Source organism: Triticum aestivum, chromosome 4A (genome assembly GCF_018294505.1).
Source record: "Triticum aestivum cultivar Chinese Spring chromosome 4A, IWGSC CS RefSeq v2.1, whole genome shotgun sequence".
NCBI classification, from domain to species: domain Eukaryota; kingdom Viridiplantae; phylum Streptophyta; class Magnoliopsida; order Poales; family Poaceae; genus Triticum; species Triticum aestivum.
In genome coordinates, this window is record NC_057803.1 from 142,286,201 (window position 1) to 142,298,251 (window position 12,051).

The window sequence follows — 12,051 nt, forward strand, 5'->3', positions numbered from 1 at the left end:
ATTGTTCTCTAACTTAAATGAATAACCGTATTGTAATAAACATGATCAAATCATATTCATGCTCAACGCAAACACCAAATAACACTTATATAGGTTCAACACTAATCTCGAAAGTACAGGGAGTCTGCGATGATGATCATATCAATCTTGGAACCACTTCCAACACACATCGTCACTTCATCCTTAACTAGTCTCTGTTTATTCTGCAACTCCCGTTTCGAGTTACTAATCTTAGCAACTGAACTAGTATCAAATACTGAGGGGTTGCTATAAACACTAGTAAAGTTCACATCAATAACATGTATATCAAATATACTTATGTTCACTTTGCCATCCTTCTTATCCGCCAATCACTTGGGGTAGTTCCGCTTCCAGTGACCAGCCCCTTTGCAGTAGAAGCACTTAGTCTCAGGCTTAGGACCAGACTTGGGTTTCTTCACTTGAGCAGCAATTTGCTTGCTGTTCTTCTTGAAGTTCCCCTTCTTCCCTCTGCCCTTTTCTTGAAACTAGTGGTCTTGTCTACCATCAACACTTGATGTTTTTCTCGATTTCTACCTTCGTCAATTTCCTCATTACGAAGAGCTTGGGAATCGTTTCTGTTATCCCTTGCATATCATAGTTCATCATGAAGTTCTACTAACTTGGTGATGGTGACTAGAGAATTCTATCAATCACTATCTTATCTGGAAGATTAACTCCCACTTGATTCAAGCGATTGTAGTACTCAGACAATCTAAGCACATGCTCACTAGTTGAGCGATTCTCCTCCATCTTTTAGCTATAGAACTTGTTGGAGACTTCATATCTCTCAACTCAGCTATTTGCTTGAAATATTAACTTCAACTCCTGGAACATGTCATATGCTCCATGACGTTCAAAATGTCTTTGAAGTCCCGATTCTAAGCCATTAAGCATGGTGCACTAAACTATCAAGTAGTCATCATATTGAGCTAGCCAAACGTTCATAACGTCTGCATCTGCTCCTGCAATAGGTCCGTCACCTAGCGGTGCATCAAGGACATAATTATTCTGTGCAGCAATGAGGATAACCTCAGATCACGGATCCAATCCGCATCATTGATACTAACATCTTTCAACACAATTTTCTCTAGGAACATATCAAAATAAACACATGGAAGCAACAACGCGAGCTATTGATCTACAACATAATTTGCAAAATACTACCAGGACTAAGTTTCATGATAAATTTAAGTTCAATTAATCATATTACTTAAGAACTCCCACTTAGATAGACATTCCTCTAATCCTCTAAGTGATTACGTGATCCAAATCAACTAAACCATGTCCGATCATCACGTGAGATGGAGTAGTTTCATTGGTGAACATCATTATGTTGATCATATCTGCTATATGATTCACGCTCGACCTTTCGGTCTCCGTGTTCCAAGGTCATATCTGTATATGCTTGGCTCGTCAAGTATAACCTGAGTATTCTGCGTGTGCAACTGTTTTGCACCCGTTGTATTTGAACGTAGAGCCTATCACACCCGATCATCATGTGGTGTCTCAGCACGAAGAACTTTCGCAACGGTGCATACTCAGGGAGAACACTTCTTGATAATTAGTGAGAGATCATCTTATAATGCTACCGTCAATCAAAGCAAGATAAGATGCATAAAAGATAAACATCACATGCAATCAATATAAGTGATATGATATGGCCATCATCATCTTGTGCTTGTGATCTCCATCTTCGAAGCACCGTCGTGATCACCATCGTCACCGGCGCGACACCATGATCTCCATCGTAGCATCATTGTCGTCTCGCCAATCTTATGCTTCCACGACTATCGCTACCGCTTAGTGATAAAGTAAAGCATTACAGCACGATTGCATTGCATACAATAAAGCGACAACCATATGGCTCCTGCCAGTTGCCGATAACTCGGTTACAAAACATGATCATCTCATACAATAATTTTTTTAGCATCATGTCTTGACCATATCACATCACAACATGCCCTGCAAAAACAAGTTAGACGTCCTCTACTTTGTTGTTGCAAGTTTTACGTGGCTGCTACGGGCTTAAGCAAGAACCAATCTTACCTACGCATCAAAACCACAACGATAGTTTGTCAAGTTGGTGCTGTTTTAACCTTCGCAAGGACCGGGCGTAGCCACACTCGGTTCAACTAAAGTTGGAGAAACTGTCACCCGCAAGCCACCTATGTGCAAAGCACGTCGGGAGAACCGGTCTCGCGTAAGCGTACGCGTAATGTCGGTCCGGGCCGCTTCGTCCAACAATACCGCTGAACCAAAGTATGACATGCTGGTAAGCAGTATGACTTATATCGCCCATAACTCACTTGTGTTCTACTCGTGCATATAACATCAACATATAAAACCTGGCTCTGATACCACTGTTGGGTTTCGTAGTAATTTCAAAAAAATTCCTACGCACACGCAAGATCATGGTGATGCATAGCAACGAGAGGGGAGAGTGTGATCTACGTACCCTTGTAGATCGACAACAGAAGTGTTTGGTTGATGTAGTCGTACGTCTCCACGGCCCGACCGATCAAGCACCGAAACTATGGCACCTCCGAGTTCTAGCACACGTTCAGCTCAATGACGATCCCCGGACTCCGATCCAGCAAAGTGTCGGGGAAGAGTTCTGTCAGCACGACGGCGTGGTGACGATCTTGATGCACTACCGTCGCAGGGCTTCGCCTAAGCACCGCTACAATATTATCGAGGACTATGGTGGAAGGGGGCACCCCACACGGCTAAGAATATGATCACGTGGATCAACTTGTGTGTCTATGGGGTGCCCCCTGCCCCCGTATATAAAGGAGTGGAGGAGGGGAGGGACGGCCCTCTCTATGGCGCGCCCTAGGGGAGTCCTACTCCCACCGGGAGTAGGATTCCCCCTTTCCTAGTCCAACTAGGAGTCCTTCCATGTAGTAGGAGTAGGAGACAAGGAAGGGGAAGGGAGAAGGGAAGGAAGGAGGGGCGCAGCCCCTCCCCCTAGTCCAATTCGGACTAGGCCTTGGGGGGGGGGGGGGCGCGGCCTGCCCTAGGCAGCCCCTCTCTCTTTCCCGTATAGCCCAATAAGGCCCAATACTTCTCCCCCGTATTCCCGTAACTCCCCGGTACTCCAAAAAATACCCGAACCACTCGGAACCTTTCCGATGTCCGAATATAGTCATCCAATATATCAATTTTTACGTCTCGACCATTTCGAGACTCCTCGTCATGTCCCCGATCTCATCCGGGACTCCGAACTCCTTCGGTACATCAAAACTCATAAACTCATTATATAACTATCATCGAAACCTTAAGCGTGCGGACCCTACGGTTCGAGAACAATGTAGACATGACCAAGACACGTCTCCGGTCAATAACCAATAGAGGGACCTGGATGCCCATATTGGCTCCTACATATTCTATGAAGATCTTTATCGGTCAGACCGCATAACAACATACGTTGTTCCCTTTGTCATCGGTATGTTACTTGCCCGAAATTCGATCGTCGGTATCTCAATACCTAGTTCAATCTCGTTACCGGCAAGTCTCTTTACTCGTTCCGTAATACATCATCTCACAACTAACTCATTAGTTGCAATTCTTGCAAGGCTTATGTGATGTGCATTACCGAAAGGGCCCAGAGATACCTCTCCGACAATCGGAGTGACAAATCGTAATCTCGAAATATGCCAACCCAACATGTACCTTTGGAGACACCTGTAGAGCACCTTTATAATCACCCAGTTACGTTGTGATGTTTGGTAGCACACAAAGTGTTCCTCCGGCAAACGGGAGTTGCATAATCTCATAGTCATAGGAACATGTATAAGTCATGAAGAAAGCAATAGCAACATACTAAACGATCGGGTGCTAAGCTAATGGAATGGGTCATGTCAATCAGATCATTCACCTAATGATGTGATCCCGTTAATCAAATAACAACTCTTTTGTTTATGGTTAGGAAACATAACCATCTTCGATTAACGAGCTAGTCAAGTAGAGGCATACTAGTGACACTCTATTTGTCTATGTATTCACACATGTATTATGTTTCCGGTTAATACAATTCTAGCATGAATAATAAACATTTATCACGTGATATTTATGGGTTCAAAGTTTTAATCGGACACAGAGAAAGATAGGGGCTTATAGATTCGCCTCCCAACCTTTTACCTCAAGGGTAACATCAACAATAATAGTTCATGATAACTTACATCCAATTGGATATATATATATATATATATATGTATGTATGTATATATATATATCAGGATCTTTCCAACACAATGTGCTTGCCAAAGGATAAAATGTAAAAAGGAAAGGTGAAGATCACCATGACTCTTGCATAAGGTAGAAGATAAAAGTAAAAGATAGGCCCTTCGTAGAGGGAAGCAGAGGTTTTCATGCGCTTTTATGGTTGGATGCACAAAATCTTAATGCAAAAGAACGTCACTTTATATTGCCACTTGTGATATGGACCTTTATTATGTAGTCCGTCGCTTTTATTTCTTCCACATCACAAGATCGTATAAACCTTATTTTCTCCACATTAATAGATTATACATATTTAGAGGGCAATTTTTATTGCATGCACCGATGACAACTTACTTGAAGGATCTTACTCAATCCATAGGTAGGTATGGTGGACTCTCATGGCAAAACTGGTTTAAGGAATGTTTGGAAGCACAAGTAGTATCTCTACTTGGTGCAAAGAATTTGGCTAGCATGAGGGGGAAAAGCAAACTCAACATGTTGGATGATCCAAGACAATATACTTTATTTCGGATATAAGAAAACATAACCCATTACGTTGTCTTCCTTGTCCGACATCAACATTTTAGCATGTAATATTTTAATGAGTGCTCACAATTACAAAATATTTCCAAGATAGTATATTTATATGTGAAATCTCTCTTCCTTCAATATTCTTTCATGAATTGTTCAAGTGACCAATTCTACGTTTGCTAACTTTCAATAAGTTTACTAACTATACTTATTCTATGTGAAGTCATTACTCCCCATGGTATAAGCATATGAAACATATATAAATTGAGATTTATGATATTCAATTCATTCAACCATTTACTCATAGGATATATGTGAAGCACGTGAGTAATGACAAACTACTCCAAAAAGATATGAGTGAAGGACACTGAGTAGTCAAATAACTAACTAGCCATGGGAGGATTCTTTTTCATTTAAGATTTCAGATCCAATGATTTTATTCAAACAAAAAGTAGAATTGAAAATACGCTCCAAGCAAAACACATATCATGTGACAAATAAAAATATAGCTCCGAGTAAGGTATACCGATAGTTTTGAAGACGAAAGAGGGGATGCCTTCCGGGGCATCCCCAAGCTTAGGCGCTTGAGTCTTCCTTGAATATTACCTTGCGGTGCCTTGGTCATACCCAAGCTTAGGGTCTTTCCACTCCTTATTCTCCTCATATCGATATCTCACCCAAAGCTTGAAAACTTCAATCACACAAAACTTAACAGAACTCCGTGAGATAGGTTAGTATGATAAAGAGTAAACCATTCACCTTGGTATTGTCAAAGACAAAGATCGTAATTGTTCTCACACAATGCCTACTGTACCATATCATTTCTATAATTTATATTGAGAATATAAGTTATAGAAACTAGAAAACAAGCAAACTATGCAATGAAAACAGAATCTGTCAGAAACAGAACAGTCTGTAATGATCTGAACACTAACCATACTTCTGCTACTCAAACAATTATAAATAAATTGGTGGATGTGAGGAATTTGTCTATTAATATTCTTCAAAAAGAATCAGCACCAAAGCACTCTTCTGTAAAAATGGCAGCTAATCTCGTGAGCGCAAAGTTTCTGTTTTTTACAGCAAGATCGCATTAACTTTCACCCAAGTCTTCCCAAAGGTCTTACTTGGAACTTTATTGAAACAAAAGCTATAAAACATGATTACTGCAGTAGCTTAATCATGTAAACACACAAAAAACAGTAAGGGTAAATATGGGGTTGTCTCCCAACAAGCGCTTTTCTTTAATGCCTTTTAGCTAGGCATGATGATTTCAATGATGCTCACATGAAAGATAAGACTTGAACATAAAGAGAGCATCATGAAGAATATGACTAGCACATTTAAACCTAACCCACTTCCTATGCCTAGGGATTTTGTGAGCACACAATTTATGGGAACAAGAATCAACTAGCATAGGAAGGAAAAACAAGTATAACTTCAAAACTTTAAGCACATAGAGAGAAAAACTTGATATTATTGCACTCCTACAAGCATGTATTCCTCCCTCATAATAATTTTAAGTAGCATCATGAATGATTTCAACAATATAACCATCACATAAAGCATTCTTTTCATGATCTACAAGCATAGAAATTTTTCTACTCTCCACATAAGCAAAATTCTTCTCATTCGGAATAGCGGGATCACTAGTTCCTAGAGTTGACACTCTTCCAAACCCGCTTTACATGATAGTATTATTCATACTCCAAAAGATATAAGTGAAGTTCATGGAGCTTTCTACAATTAATATAAACTAACCAATGTCTAAGCTCAAAATGTATAAGTGAAGCACACAAAGCATTCTATAAAATCATACTCAAAAGATTTAAGTGAAGCACAAAGAGCAATTCTATAAGATCATACTTAAAAGATATAAGTGAAGCACATGAAGCATTCTATAAATCAATGAAGGGATATCTCATACTATCATGGTTCATAAAGGAATAAAAAAAATACACAAATCATGTGAACGAAACAAAAACCGAGGTATACCGATAATTGTTGAAGAAGAAAGATGGGATGCCAACCGGGGCATCCCCAAGCTTAGATTATTGAGTATCGTTAGAATATTTACTTGGGGTGCCTTGGGCATCCCCAAGATTGATCTCATGCCTCTCTTTATTCTCTCACATCGGTAACTCCCCATTCTTCGAACACTTCATCCACAAAGAACTTAACAAAAACTTTGTGAGATCCGTTAGTATAATAAAGCAAATCACTACCTTTAGGTACTATTGCAAACTCATTCCAATTTCATATTAGAACTATATACCCTGTATTCCAACTTCACCATGGTTCATACCCCCCGATACTACCAATAGATTCATCAAAATAAGCAAACAACACACGAAAAACAGAATCTGTCCAAAACAGGACGGTCTGTAGTAATCTGAAGGTTTAGTAAACTTCTGTATCGTCAAAAATTATGAAATAAATTTGAAAATTTGAAAAATTTATACATAAATAATGTGCAAAAAGTTTCAGACCCATTTGACTTTCCAGTAAAAAATGTAAAATTACGCGCTACAGCCAAAGTTTCTGTTTTTGTTCTGCACAAAGTAAACAAGCAATCTAATCATCCTAAAACCAAAGCTTGGCACATTATCTTTATAATACAATGGATATATATAAGGGGATAATTATTTACAGAGAAACTTCCATGATCTACATTGTGTCTGTGAGCATGAACACGAGTGCTCAAGGTCGACCCTCACTTCTTCAATGCATAACTTTCCAATGACTTCTCTTTTTGAAAACTTTTTAGGCATGAGAGGCAAGTATTTTTTTTGGTATTTTCATTCTTTTAATTTTTTTGTATGTTTCACCCACAACTAAATAGAAACAAAAAGTAAAAACAAAATCTACTTAGTGAAGAAAGCAAACAAGCACACACGAGAATATCAACCCCACGCTATTGCTCCCCGGCAACGGCGCCAGAAAAGAGCTTGATAATCCCCAAGTGCAAGGAATCATCGTAGCAATTTCCAAAGGTGGAAGTGATAAGTATGGAGTGTCGAACCCACAAGGAGCTAAAGGTAAGATCAATATTCTCTCAAGCCCTATCTGCCACTGATACGACTCTACGTACACCGAACATTTGCTTCCAACTAGCAACGAGAAATAAAACTAGGTTGTGGGTATGAAGAGGATAACTTTGTATGATATCGGAGAGCTAAAATATAAAAGTAGGTGCTGTTATCATGAAGTTAGAATATGTTACTAAATATTATAAATAGCGAGTGTGGAATAATGGTGGATCGGTGTGCGGAATTGTCCTAGGCAATCGTTAACAAGACCAGTAATCATTATTGCAGTTTCATATGAGGGATAGGCATAAACTAACATACTTTCTCTACTTGGATCATATGCACTTATGTTGGAACTCTAGCAAGCATCCGCAACTACGAAAGATCATTAAGGTAAAACCCAACCATAGCATTAAAGCATCAAGTCCTCTTTATCCCATACGCAACAACCCCCTTACTCGGGTTTGTGTTTCAGTCACTCACGCAACCCACTATAAGCGAATCATAAACATATTGCAACACCCTATAGCAGGAATCCCTCACACTTGCGCGACACGGAGGGCACCATAGGACAGCACCAAAGTAAAACGTACAACTCATACCAATCTAGATCATCAATCAACCCAAAGACAAAGGATATCTACTCAAAACATCATAGGATGGCAACACATCATTGGATCATAATATGTGGCATAAAGCACCATGTTCTAGTAGGGATTACAGCGGGGTACGGGAGAGTGGACTGCATAAAAGAGATGAGGATGGTGATGATGATGTTGATGTTTATGAAGACGATCACCGCGGCGATGATTCCCCTCCCGATGGCACTCTGGGGCCACCGAGAGAGAGGAGGAGAGGTTCTCCCCCTTGTGCTTCCTCCTCCATGGCCTCCCCCCTAGATGGGGAGAGGTTCTCCCTGTGGTCCTTGGCCTTCATGGTGATGATGGACCCTCTGGGATCCTCCTTCATGCCCTCCGGTGATGATGTCCCCCTCCAGCAGGGTGCCAGAGAGGGCCTAGATTGGTTTTCGGTGGCTACGGAGGCTTCTGGCGGCGGAACTCCTGAGCTAGGTTAACTTTCCGAGGTTTCTGTATTTATAGGAATTTTTGGCGTCGGTCTCACGTCAAGGAGGTGCCCGAGGCGTCCACGAGGCAGGACCACATGCCTGGGGGGCTAGGCGCGCCCCCACCCTCGTGGATGCCCCGGGACTCTCCTGGCCCAACTCTTTTACTCCGAGGTCTTCTTTTGGTCCATAAAAAATCGTCAAAAATTGGCACGTCAATTGGACTCCGTTTGATATTCCTTTTCTGTAAAACTCAAAAACAAGGAAAAAAACAGAAACTGGCACTGGGCACTAGGTTAATAGGTTAGTCCCAAAATAATATAAAATAGCATATAAATGCATATAAAACATCCAAGGTTGATAATATAATAGCATGAATACTTCATAAATTATAGATACGTTGGAGACATATCAGTCCACATACTCAACTATCATTTAATCTTTCACAGTTGCTAACACTCACACGGTACCTATGGGTTCAAAGTTTCAATCGGACACAGAGAAAGATAGGGGCTTATAGTTTGGCCTCCCAACCTTTTACCTCAAGGGTAATGTCAACAGTAATACTTTATGATAACCTACATCCGAGTGGATATATATATATCCGGATCTCTCCAGCACATAGTGCTTGCCAAAGGAAAAAGTGTAAGAAGGAAAGGTGATGATCACCATGACTCTTGTATAAGGGTAGAATATAAAAGTAAAAGATAGGCCCTTTGCAAAGGGAAGCAGAGGTTGTCATGCGCTTTTATGGCAGATGCACAAAATCTTAATGCAAAAGAACGTCACTTTATATTGCCGCTTGTGATAAAGAACTTTATTATGCAGTCCGTTGCTTTTATTTCTTCCATATCACAAGTTCGTATAAAGATTATTTTCTTCACACTAATAGATCATACATATTTAGAGAGCAATTTTATTGCTTGCACCGATGACAACTTACTTGAAGGAGCTTACTCAATCCATAGGTAGGTATGGTGGACTCTCATGGCAAGACTGGTTTAAGGGATGTTTGGAAGCACAAGTAGTTTCTCTACTTGGTGCAAAGAGTTTGGCTAGCATGAGAGGGAAAGGCAAGCTCAACATGTTCGATGATCTGTGATAACATAAATTCTACTCGGATATAAGAAAACATATACCATTATGTTGTCTTCCTTGTTCAACATCAAATTTTTAGCATGTCATATTTTAATGAGTGCTCACTACTACAAAAGATGTCCAAGATAGTATATTTATATGTGAAGCCTCTCTTTCTTTATTACTTTCTATTAATTGCAACAATGACCAAAACTATGTTTGTCAAATCTCAACAACTTTTATTCATCATACTCTTTATATGTGAAGTCATTACTGTCCATAAGGTCGATATATGATCTTTTTATTCTTTCTTTTATTTAATTCCCTCAAGATCATAGAAAGAAAGCAAATCCCTCAACTCAAAGCTACTCTTTATTATATATAACTCACGGACTTGATTACATAGACGGAACATAAAGCAAAACTCAAGGCTAAATCATACTAAAACTTTATTATACTAGATCAAGATAGAACCAAAAGGATCGAACTAAGAAAAACGATAAAGATAAAGGTGTGATGGTGATACGATACCGAGGCACCTCCCGCAAGCTTGGCAGTTGCCAAGGGGAGTGCCCATACCCATGTATTTAGGTCTCTTTCTTCGGAGGTGATGATGTGATATTCTTGGCGATGATGCCCCTCAGGATGCGATTCTCCTCCTCGAGCTTATTATTTTGCTGTTTAAGATCCATTATTTCCTTGCGGAGTTTACGTATGATGGCTGGAGCTCCAGTCACCCATGGATGTTTCATAGATGTGGGGGAAAATGTAACACTCTTTTTCATATTTTCATAAGATAGAAATCTAGCATTAGGAGGGATGACCGAATTTGGTATTGCTGAGCTATGAAGTTCATCCAACATGAATCTAGCTTGAAGACGAGAGGTAACTTCTTGATCCTCCTCCGTAGCATCTACTCTCTTCAAGTCAGCCTCCATCTCCTCCTCCATTGATTTCCCAAAGTGGTCAGCTTCGCTGTTTGCTCTTGGTCCAGGCATCGGATGAGAGACACTTCTCTCCACGACTGACTCTTGCGAAGACATCTTGCTCTAAATCTGCTGCAGAAACATCTCAAAACAAAAACATGGGATTTTGACATGGTACAGTGGTCAAAACCTTCAGGAGATTATATAATGAATTTTTACCAACCAAAAGAAGGATTGCGCAAGAAAACGGAGTCCGGAGGGCACACGAGGTAGCCACAAGTTAGGGGGGCACACCCAGGGGGTAGGGCGTGCCCTCCACCCTTGTGGTCGCCTCGTGTCTCTTTCGGACTACTTTTAATTTTCCTAATTTTTTAAATATCCCAAAACGGAGAAAAATTGCTATTAGAACAATTTTGGAGTTGGTTTACTTACCGTACCACATACCTATTCCTTTTCGGAGTCTGAAACATTCTGGAAAGTGTCCCTTATGTACTGCTCCGGTGTTATGGTATTAATTATATTGGTCTCAACATTTATGGGTGTACCTGAGATATAATGTTTGATTCTTTGACCGTTTACCACCTTCGGGTTAGTGCCTTCGGCGTTGTTGATCTTGATGGCACCGGAACGATAGACCTCCTCGATAATGTAAGGACCTTCCCATTTAGAGAGAAGCGTTCCTGCAAAAAATCTTAAACGAGAGTTGTATAGCAAAACATGATCACCTACATTAAACTCACACTTTTGTATCCTTTTGTCATGCCATCTTTTAACCTTTTCTTTAAACAACTTTGCATTCTCATAGGCTTGGGTTCTCCATTCATCAAGTGAGCTAATGTCAAATAACCTCTTCTCATCGGCAAGTTTGAAATCATAGTTGAGCTCTTTAATAGCCCAATAAGCTTTGTGTTCTAGTTCAAGAGGTAAGTGACATGCTTTTCCATAAACCATTTTATAGACATACCCATGGGGTTCTTATAAGCAATTCTATAAGCTCATAATGCATCATCAAGTTTCTTAGACCAATTCTTTCTAGATCTATTAACAGTCTTTTGCAAAATTAATTTAATCTCTCTATTTCTTAATTCTACTTGCCCACCAGGCTGAGGATGATATGGAGATGCAATTCTATGGTTAACATCATATTTAGCAAGCAATTTACGAAAAGCACGATGAATAAAAT